Source organism: Opisthocomus hoazin, chromosome 5 (assembly GCF_030867145.1).
Source record: "Opisthocomus hoazin isolate bOpiHoa1 chromosome 5, bOpiHoa1.hap1, whole genome shotgun sequence".
In the NCBI taxonomy this organism is placed as follows: domain Eukaryota; kingdom Metazoa; phylum Chordata; class Aves; order Opisthocomiformes; family Opisthocomidae; genus Opisthocomus; species Opisthocomus hoazin.
Window position 1 is genome coordinate 14,276,241 of NC_134418.1, and position 14,918 is coordinate 14,291,158.

The window sequence follows — 14,918 nt, forward strand, 5'->3', positions numbered from 1 at the left end:
ACTGATGTACTCCACCTTGTTTTGCTGAAAGGTCAGTGCTTACCCTGACCATGCCCCCTGTTCTCCATCATCCTGCTTCCCAGAACCCTAATGTCTGAGATGTGCGCAGTCTGGGGGTAAGGCTCAGCTACTTCGTGTGAATTGTTGTGTCTGTGATTAATGCAGCCATTGCTGTATCAAGTGCTGGCATCGTCCTGAAAGCTGTGTTGTGGGATCACTCCAGTCATCTGTGAGGGTGCCCCTTGCACTGCAACAGGGTATCTTGGAGGAGGAGCAAAACAAAATGTAGCCAAGAAAAGTGATTCTCTGTGCTTTGCAGAACATAAGGGAACAAGTAAGAAGAGAAATGGGTTATGGGGCCCGCGCAGCATATTGTGTTCCTCTGGTGATTTCTTTTTAAGTATTTCAGAAGGAATTAGAAGCGTATTTCTCTGACGGGGTGTTCTCCATGTCTCTGGTGATCGTTTGTGTATAGGCCAGATTGTCTACGGAGCTTAACCCATGCTTTGTTAATGTCACAGGAAACATTTTCGTTACATCAAGCAACCCTTAATGTTTTTAAAAAACTGCCCTGGGAGGATCAAGTGACAGGTGCCTTTACCCTGCGGACTGTAGGAAGTATCTCCTCAGTTTGTTGCCGAAGTCATATTTTCTTTCACCTGTCTAGATTAAGCAAGCTAAATGGTGCCCTCTTTAATAAGACTGCATATACAGGACCAATTTATATGTGACTCTTCAAAGCGCAGCTATGTATACCTTTAATATCTAAGCAACTGTTCCATCCTTTAGTAAGAGAAACAGAGTGGGAAAACTGTTTGCCATCACGCCTGTATGAAGTAGCAGGGTAGCTCCTCGCATATCCTCCTCACTGTAGCTTAACCCTCCAGTCTTGTCTCTCGCCTGGACACGTCTTCTCGTGGCTACTGTGCGTTCTCCTCTACTGCGTATCCTCGCACTCGAAAGCAGAGCAGTGAGTCAGACCAGGCACAGCAGTCTTTGTACATCTGCATATGATAACCAGATCACATTCCAGAATACATATGCAAGAAAAGTCTTTGCTTTTGGCAATCCCTTTTATTGTGTTAAAAGCTGTTTTATAAACTATGGTTTGCCAAGAGAAATGTTCCTGACAAGTTTTGAAAAAACAGATAAATCATTATTATAGTTCATGAGGACAATAGGAGTTTTTATTAAGTCATTTGCGATGCCTAGAGCTTACTGACAGAAATATCAGCCACAAATTAATTTTTAAAGCCCAAATGTGTGTAAATCCTTGAAAAGAAAAGGCTTACTATGGGAATATTGATACAGTCAGGACACAAGTATTGTGAATATGGTAGTGTAAAATAATTCTTAGCATTTAGGCAGAGCTTTTTATCTTTACATCCTTTATATATACATTGATCAATTAGTCGTTACAAAAGATTGTGAGGCTGAGAGATAGATGAATTTGTCTGCTATTTTGTGGATGAGAAAATTGAGGCAGAAAATTTAAGGAAATTGCTTATGAAAACTATAAATTTCATAGCCCCAATTAACAACATTTCATTTGCCCTTTGTATGAAAACACTTGTATGCAAGCTTCAGAAGCACTTGGCCTCCAGTGATGTTTCAAATTCTAGCAATACACTAGGAAGGAGCTAAAAAACAGTCTTACTCTTACAGTTGTAACTACTACTACTATAAGTCTTGATGGAACAGCATGGATAGCAAAATTATTTGAGATTGAATGACTGGTTAGGTTGTTATTCCTTCTACTTCTGTATGTTCAACTGCTATATTAGGTGACAGTTGCGTGGACTCTGTTTCAAGCGTGAGCACACTACTGTTGTTGAATATTTCACTGATAAAAAGTGTTTTAGAGTTTGTGATTGAGTCGTTGATTTAACTCTTAAAACATGATACCATTTATAGTAGCATACTCAATTTCTGAGTATGTTCTAAGAGTGTGTTTCTGAGTTTTACAGTACTTTTCCTGTATCTGAGACAGTGGCTTTGGAATACTTAGGTGGATGACTTTGGGATAACTGGATTTCTGTCCTGGACCGAGATACAGGTATTGCTGCTTGTTTTAGATACACATGAATGAACATCTGGGAGGGTTGTGATGAGAGAGTTTAGGCAGCGACAGGAGAAAACGTTAGGGAAAGGGATGATCAACGCTAGGGTCGAACCGTTCTTGCTACGCTGGCCATGGTGGCAGCTGATTGACTTTTGTGGCTGGATACCAGTATGTATACATGAGAGCAGACAGAGTTAAACAGGCTGCATCCACTTCTGTTTCAGATAATACAAGCTGTATCTGTACTTAGTTGTCCAAACCAGATCATCAGGCAGATGAAGGTGAGATAGTTACAGAATATTGTTCACGTTGGGGAATTAACTAGGAGACCACGATAACTGGAAGAAGGGGATGAGTAAGCTAAACTTGCATCAGTGTTTCCACAGGTATCTTTTTGTCCATATAGAGCCCTATAAGTCCTTGTAAAATTGCAGGGGCACGTTTTCCACTAGATTTCAACATCTGTCCTGTAAAGAAACTCCTACAGAAAACCCAGGTACATAAAACTGTCCTGGAACTAGATGAGCTTCAGGTAAAAACATTGGGTGTACTGGCTGCAATTAGGACTAGACATATTAAGATGAAAAAATTCTTCCAAACACACAGCTTAAATTATAAATGAATGTTGCTGGTCTTAGTGCCTTCTGCAGCACACTTAGGGGGACAGGCAGGAGGAGGCTTACGCAGTTTTAAAAATACTTGCTTCACATCTTTTTACTAGATGCAAAACGGAAATGAAGCATCTTGCTGTTTTTCATGCAAGGCTTGATTCCTTGAAATACATGTTTAAAACAATAAATAGAAAACTTTTTGGTTTGAAGCAGCAATTTTTAACCAGGGAACTGACAGTGATGTGTACTTGTCTTTCTCATTTCCCTCAGAGGCAGTGCTGCTACATAAATGAAGTACAATCTGTTTATCCAAGCGGCTCATTGTGACAATGACACAAGCAACTAATACAGTGGTAGAGTTTCTGGACATTCAGCTCGTGTTTGAACATCTTTACAAATTGCATGGGAAACACTGGAGAAAGAATGGATTAGCAGCAGTATGCTAAGGTGTTATTGAAGTAAAGTACTTTGTCTTGTAGAATTTTTGAGTTTGAGGGCAGTTGGGTTATAACCGTTATTTTAGCATTTTTACAAATCACTTTCAATTCTTTGAAAATGAAAAGACAAAGCAATGCAGATCTTAAGTTAATACTCTTTCTCTCTCCTTTGGAAAATATTTTAAATCAGCTTTGCATAATTTGACCAGAATATTTGCCTTAGGTAAAGCCTTAGGCAAATAAAATATGGTTAGTGGTTTTCTGGTTTGCTTTTCTATTAGCATAAACGTTAACTGGGGTAAAAAGCAGACAAGTGACTTCTGTGCTCTGGCTGTGTAAATTTTCATGAGGAATACACAAGGATTCCATATATTGCTTCCCACTTGCAAGCAATCATTTGGGCAGGAGGAAGCAAGGGAGAGGAGGAGGTGAAAGAGAAGGAAGCGGGAAGGTCAGCTGGTAAATAATTGCACACATGAGGCTTTTCTTCGCTAAAAGGTTTAATGTGTTTGGTTGTGTTATGGAGAACAGGAGTTAGTGTCCTTAATTGTAGAAGGTATTCTTCACCGGAAAAGAAGTCAGGTGAAGGCTGCTGTATTGGTTAATCTTCAGTGTGAAATGGCTTAGCAGTGTTGCCCTTAGCTTAAGCCTTTAGATAAGTCGTCTTGGGTGCAGTGAATGAGAAAACAGGACTGCTGGAAGCATACTGATAAGGCCTACTTCCCATCAGCAGCAATCTTTGGACTATCTAGCTGTACTAAATATTTTTTATGAGGATGTATTTGGATTGCTCACAGAACTACGTAGCTCATAGCACTTGAACTCCCTTCATTTCCTGGTAGCACACTATTTCACTCTAGAGGCTGTCATGGCATTGCTATGGAAACAACATCAGCGTTTCCAGCATGTACTCATCTTGAGACTCATCTTGACTAAAATACTCATTTCTCAGTCAGATCAATATAGTCCAGGGTTATCCTGTTTTAATAAAAAATTCCTTCTTCCGTGTCCCAAAAGGGTTAAGCTAATTAGTGAATCACTATAGGGCCTTCTTATAGTCTAATGTATTCCAGTATTTGAAGCATATCATGGATAGTCAGATCGCTAGGCACTGTATCTTGAGGAAATTAATTTACTTAAGGAGTAAAGAACAACAACAAAGAAATAGAAAAAAACAAAATAACGTAGGACATTGCTGGAGACCAAGTCTGTGGCAGCCCTTTGTGCACCTGAGTAACACAGGGCATATGTAGCGCTCTGGGAGCAGCCCCAAGGCTGGGGAAGACAGCTAGCCTGACAAAATTCCTGTTACCTGCCTCAGTGCTAAGCTTTTGAATGCTAAACTGAAAGCAAATCTTCAGTATTCTCTTGGCATTTGTGGAGCTGTAAGCTGGCAAGTTTATGCCCTAGAGTGAGGTAAGGTTGTTTCTATCAAACCGCCTCAGCCCGGGTGACCATGCACAAGGATGCATTTTCTGTGCTCTTGAAAAAAATGCCTTTACTGTGTGAGAACCTGCTGCCACCCCCGCCCGCAGCGCTGTCTGCCTCAAGCATACACTTTGTGTTTGGGGAGTTGGCAGACATGATTTCTTTTCTTTTGAGAGCTCTGTGTAATAAATTTCAGCACTCCTATCAAGAAAGATTCTGCCAATCTGTATCATGTGTTTAAAAGGTGTGTATTATATCATTGACTCATATTCTAGCTGAGTTGCTACTAGCAACATTTGAGTAGCTTTTCCTCAAATTTATGTTCTTCTTTTATTCTTTACTTCCCAGAGTCTCTCCTTCTCCCACATGCATTGTCTCTGTCTCTCTCTCCTTTAAAGGAGAAATCAGGTCTGTAGGTTAGAAATAGAGGATTGCGGAGTTACTATATACCCTGTTGTTATGGTTTGGTGAGCTCTTTAAAGTGTAACTATTGAGAAATGGTTGCTTTACTTTTCTAACTAAAACACTCCTACGTGAACAACTGAGGGGGAAAAAAAAAAGCCATTTTCAACAAGCTGAATAGATTCTGGGTGGAAGTAATGCACTTTTCAGTCTCCGATTTTTTCAGCAGGGGAATACTGGCCTTCTAGTAAAAATAAGAGTTGACAGTAGTAAAAATAAAGATTTTGATACCTAACTCACGTTGGAGTACTGTCAGCTGGAGGTTTTCTGTGCATTTTGATAAATGTTGAATTGTGCTCTAGTTGAGGTAGACTACTAGAGATGCTGACTAAGGGCTCCAAGGCCCGATCTTGCAAAGCCATGGGAAAGAACAGTAAATAGAGCAAAAACGATAAAAAATTTTTAAAAAGGAAATTAAATTGCATGAAACTTGTGAATACACAAAGTTCACACCAAGTATCAAAACTTAACTGTTAGGTTCTTTGCTGCAATGCCATTTCTTATCTGCTGATAATTACATTGTGAACTGGTCACCATGGAGATATTTCCTCCTCTGTATTACTGAAGTGCTTGACATACTTTAACACAGTTAAATACTTTGCAGTAAAAATATTTTTAAATAATTGTGCTAAAATTTTGAGGTTAGTCAGTCTTAGCCCCACTTTATACTCAATTAAACAAAGACTGTTAGAGCCAAATAGGTTTGCTGGAATTTCAACCCAGAATCTGGAAGCTGCCCAGTGAGATCCCACTTTCCATTACTTCCTTCCGTACTCTATTTCTGCATTGGATAAATTGGCAAACTGTTCAGGTGAGAGAAATACTGTAAAAAAGGTAACGGAGATGAAGAAATGGTGGGAAAATGGTTTCATTTTGGGAAAATAGAAGTCAGTATCTTTGCTGCAGAGGTCTGTTAACTGCCAGAATGCAGTGGGATGGAATTTCACTGAGCATCAACAGAGGTTTTTTGCTAGGGGTCATTTGTTTTAATGGACAAAGAAAAATAATTTAATGTTTTTAAAACATATATGACATTTTTAACCTTGCAAAAGGTAATCAGAAGCAAAAACTTTGTTATTGACTGAAATTAATCTTAACATTGCCAATGCTTAGCATTTAGTCATTTGATGATGAATTTAGGAAAAGGGTTGAAGTACCTAAGCCTGCTTATCTCTCCCAAAAATTTTTCATTTGAAAAATTACTATAGTAGATGGAAATTTATGGTTATCCATTTAGCAATCTGTAGCAATTAATTCCAGGTTGTTTTTGAGTGATCTGATTTTCGAAGGTCTGCAAAATGGCAGTTTCTGTGGACTTTGCCTGTTAACCTTTCGGTTTGAGATCTTTCAGCTTAGAGTATTTGTGCATTGAAAAGAAACTATTTTGAAATTACCTGTGCAACTGTAGATATCAAATTACATGGTAATTTGAGGATCATTTACACTGGTGTAGTTCAGTATTTAGTTTTGCTAAGATGTAATTAATAGATTAGCAGCAGGTACTGTAGTTCTTGTATAGTTCTTATTCCTAACACTGAATATTTCTGTGTCAGCAAAGTGCCATACATGTAAGTGGCAACAGATCATAGGTCATATACAAAGACTCAGAAATAGGAACAAGCTCTAGCATTAAGCTTATAAAGTGCGCCTGATGAGACCACAAGAAAGTGCTGTCCTGTATACATATGATGGTGCTTAAGGGTGCTCAAGAGAATTCTTGAAATTATGAAAAATAATCCTTCCTTTCTGGAAAGTTTCTTTTCGTCAAGTAGTATAAGCAATTCGTATCATCTTTTTCAGATGCCCCAGAAAACTAGAGGATAAAGTTCTGTTTTGTAGTGAGGCCTGAGATGTCTTTCATATCTGACTAGAGTTTTCAAGCTTTTTCCATACTGACGTAAAGCTTAACAAATACATCAAGTTTATAAATGATTGCCTGAGTTGGGCTCTTCCATACAGTATTTTGGGGCTTTTTGAAGTTATTGAAGAGGAACGAAGGAGGTTTTGCTACTGTCAAGGTGAAGTACATATATGGTATTTCTTGACTAAAGTGCTGACTCACCCGAATTCTGATATTCTTCTTTTGTTTTCCTCTTCCTGGGCTTATTTGGAAATAAATCCTTGATTACATGAAGGTAAAAATCACTGTATTTTCTTTAGTTGTCCGGAGGACTTCCTCATTGTGCTGAGAAGTTCACAAGTAGTGATATCTGAAATAAACCCCACTGGAAATTGTGACACAGATTTGTAGTCAGATGGGTTTAGAATAGCTTGAATTTTCAAATATCAGAAGTTTATGTATCATCCTAGGAGATCCAAGAGCTAGGAAGGTGTCTGAATCTTTGATGGCCAACATAAGAGTTAAAGTAATTTTAATCAGTATTTTTGGAGACAAAAATGTATAGTGAAATGCATTTTGGCTTCTGTTATTTTTTTTCGTGCATCAATTTGCTCTTACTTTATATGATGTTGGTAACATTAAGGCGCAAACTGTGATGGTTCCAACAAAGTACAATAACCAATTTATTTATGTTAAAATATTAACTACATACCACACCTTACCTATGTGTACAAGCAAAGTTAGGCAGATTCCCAATATAAAATTGTGTATACACTATAAAAAGAATATTTTAATGTAAATTCAACTGGAGAAAGACAAGTCTGAACAGAATAAAACCCAATCATCATTTTAATGGAGCTGTTAAGCTGTATTACTAGACATCAATGATCAAATAAAGCCTGATTTTTCTCTAAACTGTTTTAGGTTCTGTAGGAGTCCACACTAATTGGATATGTAATAGTAGATAAATAATAATTAAGAAGAATCTAAAAGGAGGAAAGAATTCTGTGACTGCTAGACTGGGACCACGCTGGCTCCGTGGGTGTGTAATTAAACAACGCGTCAGGCACCTGTTCTTTATAACTACTGTAGCCAAACATGGCATAAAAATTTTTAGGCTTTGAAGAAAATATCTCATGTGACCACCAGAATAAGGGTTTTAGAAATGTGGTAGCTGGGAAAGTCCTTGACATATGTTTTTGCTGCCTCTTAGGAATAATGCAGTAGGGATTCTTTTATTAAAATCACACAAGAAATGTTTCTAATGCCAGTTGAGGAATAAAATACTAAATAGGTAAGTATGTGTAAATGTAAGTTGTTGTCATATTCTCTGAACTGTATAGAATCCCAACAGTAAATGGAGCCTTTCATGAACCCTCAACAGACTCATTTGTGAGACGAATTCTCTGTGACCCTAGTGCAAAGTGCCAAGAGGGAACTGCATTTCTAGCGTCACCTAAATGGCTTTGTCTTGTGGATGCTAGCATAGATAGAGCTTCTACAACAGGCATTGGCTTGGTTCATCTGCTTCTGATGAGGTAGAACTATGTCCAGTTTGGACACAGCATTATTTCTGATGTGGTCATCATCTGTCATAGCTTTTCAGAGCAGGAACTGTTGTGTGTTTATATGTTATCTTGTGCAAATTGGAGTCTTTATAACTAACTGCTGTAATTCAAGTAACAGATAATAATTATAGCCAGTAAGGCTGTGTGAGTAGGGACTATAAAGACCTTAAGAATGATTTGTTTTCAAGAAATACAGATAGTGTTAAATAAATAGTCTCAGCATCTTTTAGGAGACTTTAAGTCCAGATTTAGGGAGCTCTGAAAACCATGAAGAAGTTTGCAAAAGTGGTCTTTCAAGACTTTTGTATGGGTTTGTTTTTTGCCAGAGGATACTTTATGATCCTTATCAGAAACAATTGCTTTTTAACTATTCTCATCACCTTAAATTGACTCCTATCTCAGGAATTTGACTATCAGCCAGTCAGAATTGGATGGCAGAGCACGTCTGATAGCCAAAGGAGCGATATCAGAGCTAGTTAAACAGTATTTTAGCATTGAATCACGGTCTGAGACCCTCCTGCCAGACAGCTGAAATGTACATTGCAGCAAAAGCAAACAGCGCATGGCTGGAGTGTCAGATATCAGTGTCTTCAGGGCATGGGATAGTGCTATGGAAATATTCCCTATCTAGCTGTCCTCCAAAAATAAATAAATTGGAAGAGTTGAGCCTGGCTGTGAAAAGCTAATTATAGCTGAGGCCTTTGCATTCTTGGCAAAGACCAGTCTCTTCCTTTTTCTGGCGCTGTGTTTAGGGAAGTGAATTTAAGGTGATTTGAGCATAGCTATAGCCTTGGGATAATTACTGCACTGCAGATTTATTGTTTAGTAAAAATATTAATTTCTTAATCAGAATACATAATTTTCTTACTTATCATTCCTGTCCATACACAACTTGAATGAATAAGTATGTGATTATGTTATCCTTTTAATGGGTTTCTTTATCTAACCTTCTGTCTTCTTTAATGCAGTTGTCCCCAAATAGAGACCGATATGTATTATTTTATGGCTGTAAGGAAAATCATAGCCAGAGGCATTAAAATACTCCCGTTTTTTAAAACCGCATAGTGAATTGCAAAAAGTAAAAAGAAAACTGACTGGAGTTGCATCAAGAGGTGAAGAATAGTGTGAAATCCTGAGCCTGTAAAAGCTGTATCAGAACTCTTTAATAGTACATTAAAGAAAAAAACTGGGATTTCACTGTATTCATGTGTTTGTAGAGTGATCTAGACAACACAACTATAAAAGACACTTAGAATTTTACAGTAAATGCAAAGATGTCTTTTCACAGACAGCTATAGAGCCAATAGCTTTCCAATTTAAGTGGAACCATAGCAAACAAGTTACTATTTTGTACCAGGAATGCCCTTTAAAATATTATCTCAAGCTTTCTCAAGTTTATAGCTATCTAAGAGAAAGAACATTTAGTAGAGCTGAAATGAATGTTAGTGTCACCAGCCAGATATCCTTTTTCACCCTGGTGGTTTATTCCATTAGAATTTTCAGGTTTTACCCAGAATCTGAGATCCTTAGCAAAGAGAGACTTGGGAACTATAGAAAGGAATATTAAATTACAGATAAAGGGTCACACCATGGAGCGGATACTCAGCTAAGCAGCACTCGTAGTGTAATGTGGCTGCAGTCAATGAAGTTGTTCCCGTGGAAATGGGTAACAGGATTCAGTCCAAGATTTATTGTCTTACTAATTTTATTTCTTCAGTTGATGAGTTTTAATCAGTATGGTGTCATTGTGGAAGCTTTTAAATTGCATGCTTCTGTTTCCCTCTGGATTAATTTCTCGCTGAAACATTTTAAAAATGAGCCATTCTCTCTTGTCACAGGTGCAGGTGGTGTATCCAACTTGAGAAACATGTATTATGAATTTATTGAAAGTTAGACAAAAAAAAAACGTTTACACAGTTCTAGGTACAATTATATGAAAAGATAATGTATAAATAATTTAATCATCTCTGCCAGAGGGGAGAATTCTCTTAAATGAGTCTAATTATTCTTGTTCCCTTGTGAGTTTGGACTTGAAATTAACCTTGCAAAGCACAATCTTTTGTAGGGTATTAACATAAAGAAGAAGAAAATATAACTTGCTTTGCTCATTGTCTAATATCTCTTAGCTGGAAGAGTATTCCATGCAAAAACAGAGAAGTCATAAAAATGCTTACATGGTTATCTTGGGTATTGTGAAGTTTGCAGTCTGTAACGCTGCGCTCTGTTTGAGTATTTGAAACCTGAGGCCATGGAAGCTTTTCTCACTATTGAAGTAGCCGGGGTAGTCTCCTTAATGTAGACATTCTCTCTTTTCTGTTGTCATAATACATGCTGGCAAGGACGGCACTTTAGTAGTGCCATTGCATGTGAAATTGCGATAGTTAAGTGAGGTCATAGAATCATAGAATGGTTTGAGTTGGAAGGGACTTCAGTGATAATCTCATTCCAACCCCCCTGCTATGGTCCGGGACACCTTCCACTAGACCAGGTTGCTCAAAGCCCCATCCAGCCTGACCCTGAACACTTCCAGGGAGGGGGCAGCCACAGCTTCTCTGGGCAACTTGTGCCAGGGCCTCACCACCCTTAAAGTGAAGAATTTCTTCCCTACTTCCCTTTCAGTTTAAAGCCATTACCTCTTGTCCTATTGCTACATGCCCTTGTCAAAATTTCCCCTCCAGCTTTTTTGTAGGCCCCTTCAGGTACTGGAAGGCCACAATAAGGTCTCCCTGGAGCCTTTTCTTCTCCAGGATGAACAACACCAGCTCTTAACAGCCTTTCCTCGCAGGAGGACTGCTTGGGATTGCTCTGATCCATGTGCAGGACCTTGCACTTGGCCTTGTTGAACTCCGTGAGGTTCACATGGGCCCACCTCTCAAGGCTGTCCAGGTCCCTCTGGATGGCATCACTTCCCTCCAGCACATCAGCTGCACCACACAGCTTGGTATCATCAACAAGCTTGCTGAGGGTGCACTTGATTCCACTGTTCATGTTGCTGACAAAGATGTTAAACAGCGCTGGTTGCAATACCGACCCCAGAGGAATACCACTTGTCATTGGTCTCCACTTGGCCATCGAGCCATTGACCACAACTCTTTGAGTGCAACCATCCAGCCAATTCCTTATCCACTGAGTGGTCCATCCATCAATTCTATGTCTCCAAATTACAGACAAGAATGTCATGTGGGACAGTATCAAATGCTTTGCACAAGTCCAGGTAGATGATGTCAGTTGCTTTTCTGTATCCACCAACGCAGCAGCCCTGTAGCAGAAGACCACTAAATTTGTCAGGGACCATTTGCCCTTAGTGAAGCCATGTCAGCTGTCACCAATCACCTCCTTATTTTCCATGTGCCTTCACAGAGTTTCCAGGAGGATCTGCTCCATGATCTTGCTGAGCACAGAGGTAAAACTGACTGCCTGTAGTTCCCCAGGTCTTCCTTTTTAAAAGTAGGGGTTATGTTTCCTCTTTTCCAGTCAGTGGGAACTTCACCAGACTTCTCAAATATGATGGATAGTTGCTTAGCAACTTCATCCGCCAGTTCCCTCAGGACCTGTGGCTGTATCTCATCAGGTCCCATAGACTTGTGCACCTTCAGGTTCCTTAGATGGTCTCAGACCTGATCTTCTCCTACAGTGGGCTGTGCTTCATTCTCCCAGTCCCTGCCTTTGCTATCTGTGACTTGGGTGGTGTGGCTGGAGTACTTGCTGGTGAAGACTGATGCAAAAAAGTCATTGAGTACTTCAGCCTTCTCCATCTCCCCAGTAACCAGGTCTCCCGTTTGCTTCCAGAGAGGGCCCATATTTTCCCTAGCCTTCCTTTTGTCACTGATGTACCTATAGAAGCTTTTCTTGTTCCGCTCAATGTCCCTGGCCAGATTTAGTTCTTTCAGGGCTTTATCTTTCCTAACCTGATCACTGTCTGCTCAGACAATTTCTCTTTATTCCTCCCAGGCTACATGTCCTTGCTTCCACCCTCTGTAGGCTTCCTTTTTGTGATTGAGTTTGTCCAGAAGCTCCTTGTTCATCCATGCAGGCCACCTGACTTTTTTGCCCGACTTCTCTTTGTTGGGATGCATTGCTCCTGAGCTTGGAGGAGGTGATCCTTCATATTAACCAGCTTTCTTGGCCCACTCTCCCCTCCAGGGCTTTACCTCGTGGCACTCTACCCAGCAGATCCCTGAAGAGGCCAAAGTCTGCTCTCCTGAAGGCCAGGGTGGTGAGCTTGTTGTGTGCCCTCCTCACTGCCCTAAGGATCCTGAACTCCACCATTTCATGGTCACTGCAGCCAAGGCTGCCCTTGAGCTTCCCATTCCCCACAAGCCCCTCCGTGTTGATGAGAACAAGGTCCAGCATAGCACCTCTCCTTGTCACTTCTAAGGCCTTCAGAATAAAAATGCTCTGTAAATAAAGGCAATATTAAATTTAACAAAGTTACAACACCAGAGTTAAGAACAGGTCTATTTTCCACTGTTTTCATACTGACTACAAGCTGTGTGACTTGTCCGGAATCAGTGTTCTAAAACCACATTGAACAAACAAGCAGGCCTACAGCTGTGGAGATTGAACCCCTTTGCCTTGAAGAATAATCTTGGTGTTTCAGAGTCCTGGAATCCATATTTCTCTGCAGTGCCTAGAGACCAAGCTGATGGGCGTTTTTGTAATCCTTTCAAGTAAATTAAGCAACTGGGTAATAAGTCCTGCCAAAAGATTTTAATCAGGTGTCTTCTATAATTTAATATAGATAATTTGGAAAACTTTCACTATGGAGTTTCTCATAATAACTGAATCCGTTCCTTATTTTCACATTGCTCATGTTCTAGGAGTTCTTGGCAGTGCAAAGTTAGTTACAGTCAGAAATATCAGTATAAATCTGAATGTAAGCCTTTATTAGTATTTTTAAAGTACCTGTTTTTCAGAAGTATCTGCGTATTTTTGAAGATAGTTTTATTTGACTGCTTCCATAACTGACATGCAGGGAAGGGGAGAGCATTATGCTCTAGAAGACAGTTCTGTCTAGGTGAACTTCACAAAACTGAGTCCTTTGTGACTTGAATTGTTACTTCAGTTAAAATATGGAATTATTCTACGCTACTGGGGTACAAATACTGCTGTATTGGCGATTTCAGAAAGGTATATGGAAGAATAAATTGCATATAGGGAAAGAAAAAGCCCCACCAAGATGCCCTAGAGAGTCTATAGCCTCCAGCCGGAAGTTCTGTGTCTGCCTTTTAATAGGCAGATCTTCCTCAGCTGCATGGGATTTTAATAATTATTAAGAAGAAATTTCTTGATGGTATTACCTCTTAGTGCATAGGATACTCCTCAAAAAAGTAAAAGACGTTTTATCTATTCTTTCCAATTTATGTGGGAAACAATACCTGGCTACTTTTAAGATGGAATTTAGGAAGTTATGTATGTTGTATTTCTGTGTACTGCCAGGAACTGGATTCAGCAAACCAAGCAGATCCCTGTCAGTTCTCTTGTAAACATCTCACTGATTTCAGGAAAGAAGGTTTGTGAATAATGAGATGATATTGCTTTAGCTTATAATTTGTCCTTGCCTTGTTATGGGAGGTTGGACTAGATGAGCTTAAAAGGTCCCTTCCAACCCAAACTATTCTATGAATCTGTTATGTGGAAGTTGCACTTTTTTCTTGGAACCCTTGCTAGTATGTGATACGTGGTGCTTACCGGACTATATGGAATAGTACTGCCTAAGAGAAGCTGAGCTAGTGACTTGATAGGTTTCTGCTATTAATAATTTGTATGTACCTGAGGCTCTTCAGGTATTTATGTTCCCAATGTAATGTTAAGCATCCTGCAATAGTTTCAGACCAATCATAATTAATTAATATGCAAATATATTAGCGAAATATGACTTTACAGCCTTTCAGTGATTTAAGTGCTGTACACAGAAAAATGCAGATGTGCATTTACAAAGGCAGGCCTTCCTCTGTTGACTCATCCACTTAATTTTGTTCTCAGCTGTGTATATGCAGATAGTGATTTTATTGCTCTTGAAAATTTAAACGTGCATATGGTTGTCGCTAAAGCAGGCATGTGACTGTGTCTACAGATAAAAATGCGGGCGTTCTGTTCTAAAAAACAAGCCAAAAATTCAGTTCTTAAATAAATTTAAATTTTCCAGTATCTACATCTAAATTCATTATTGTATGAGTAAAGTAATGGTTGCAATGTATATGAACAGGCCTATCTATGAGAAAGTTTGGACGTGACTTGCACCATTTAAAATACTCTCATAGCAGTGCTGTTCTACAATTCTCTGCTTTCGACACTTATTCAAATGTTGCAGCTACTCCATATGCAGTTTCTTTTACGTACTAGATTTGTTTTTCTTCAACTCGTATATAGCAAAGTCTGTGACATTTACTGAATGTACAGCAGTAAAAGCAATTTCCTAAAATTTGACTAAGTACACTTAATATGTTGATTCTCTTTCTCAAGTAATATTTGCATTATGGAGACTTGGGGCTTTCTTGCTGCTTTCTG

At 39.1% G+C, this 14,918-nt stretch overlaps 1 protein-coding gene across 9 annotated transcripts in view; it reads left to right on the forward strand.

The window, feature by feature from the left end:
* PPP2R2C (protein phosphatase 2 regulatory subunit Bgamma) overlaps positions 1 to 14,918 on the forward strand; it is a 208,576-nt gene that overhangs the window by 152,882 nt on the left and 40,776 nt on the right. The gene's annotated exons all lie outside the window — the stretch shown is intronic.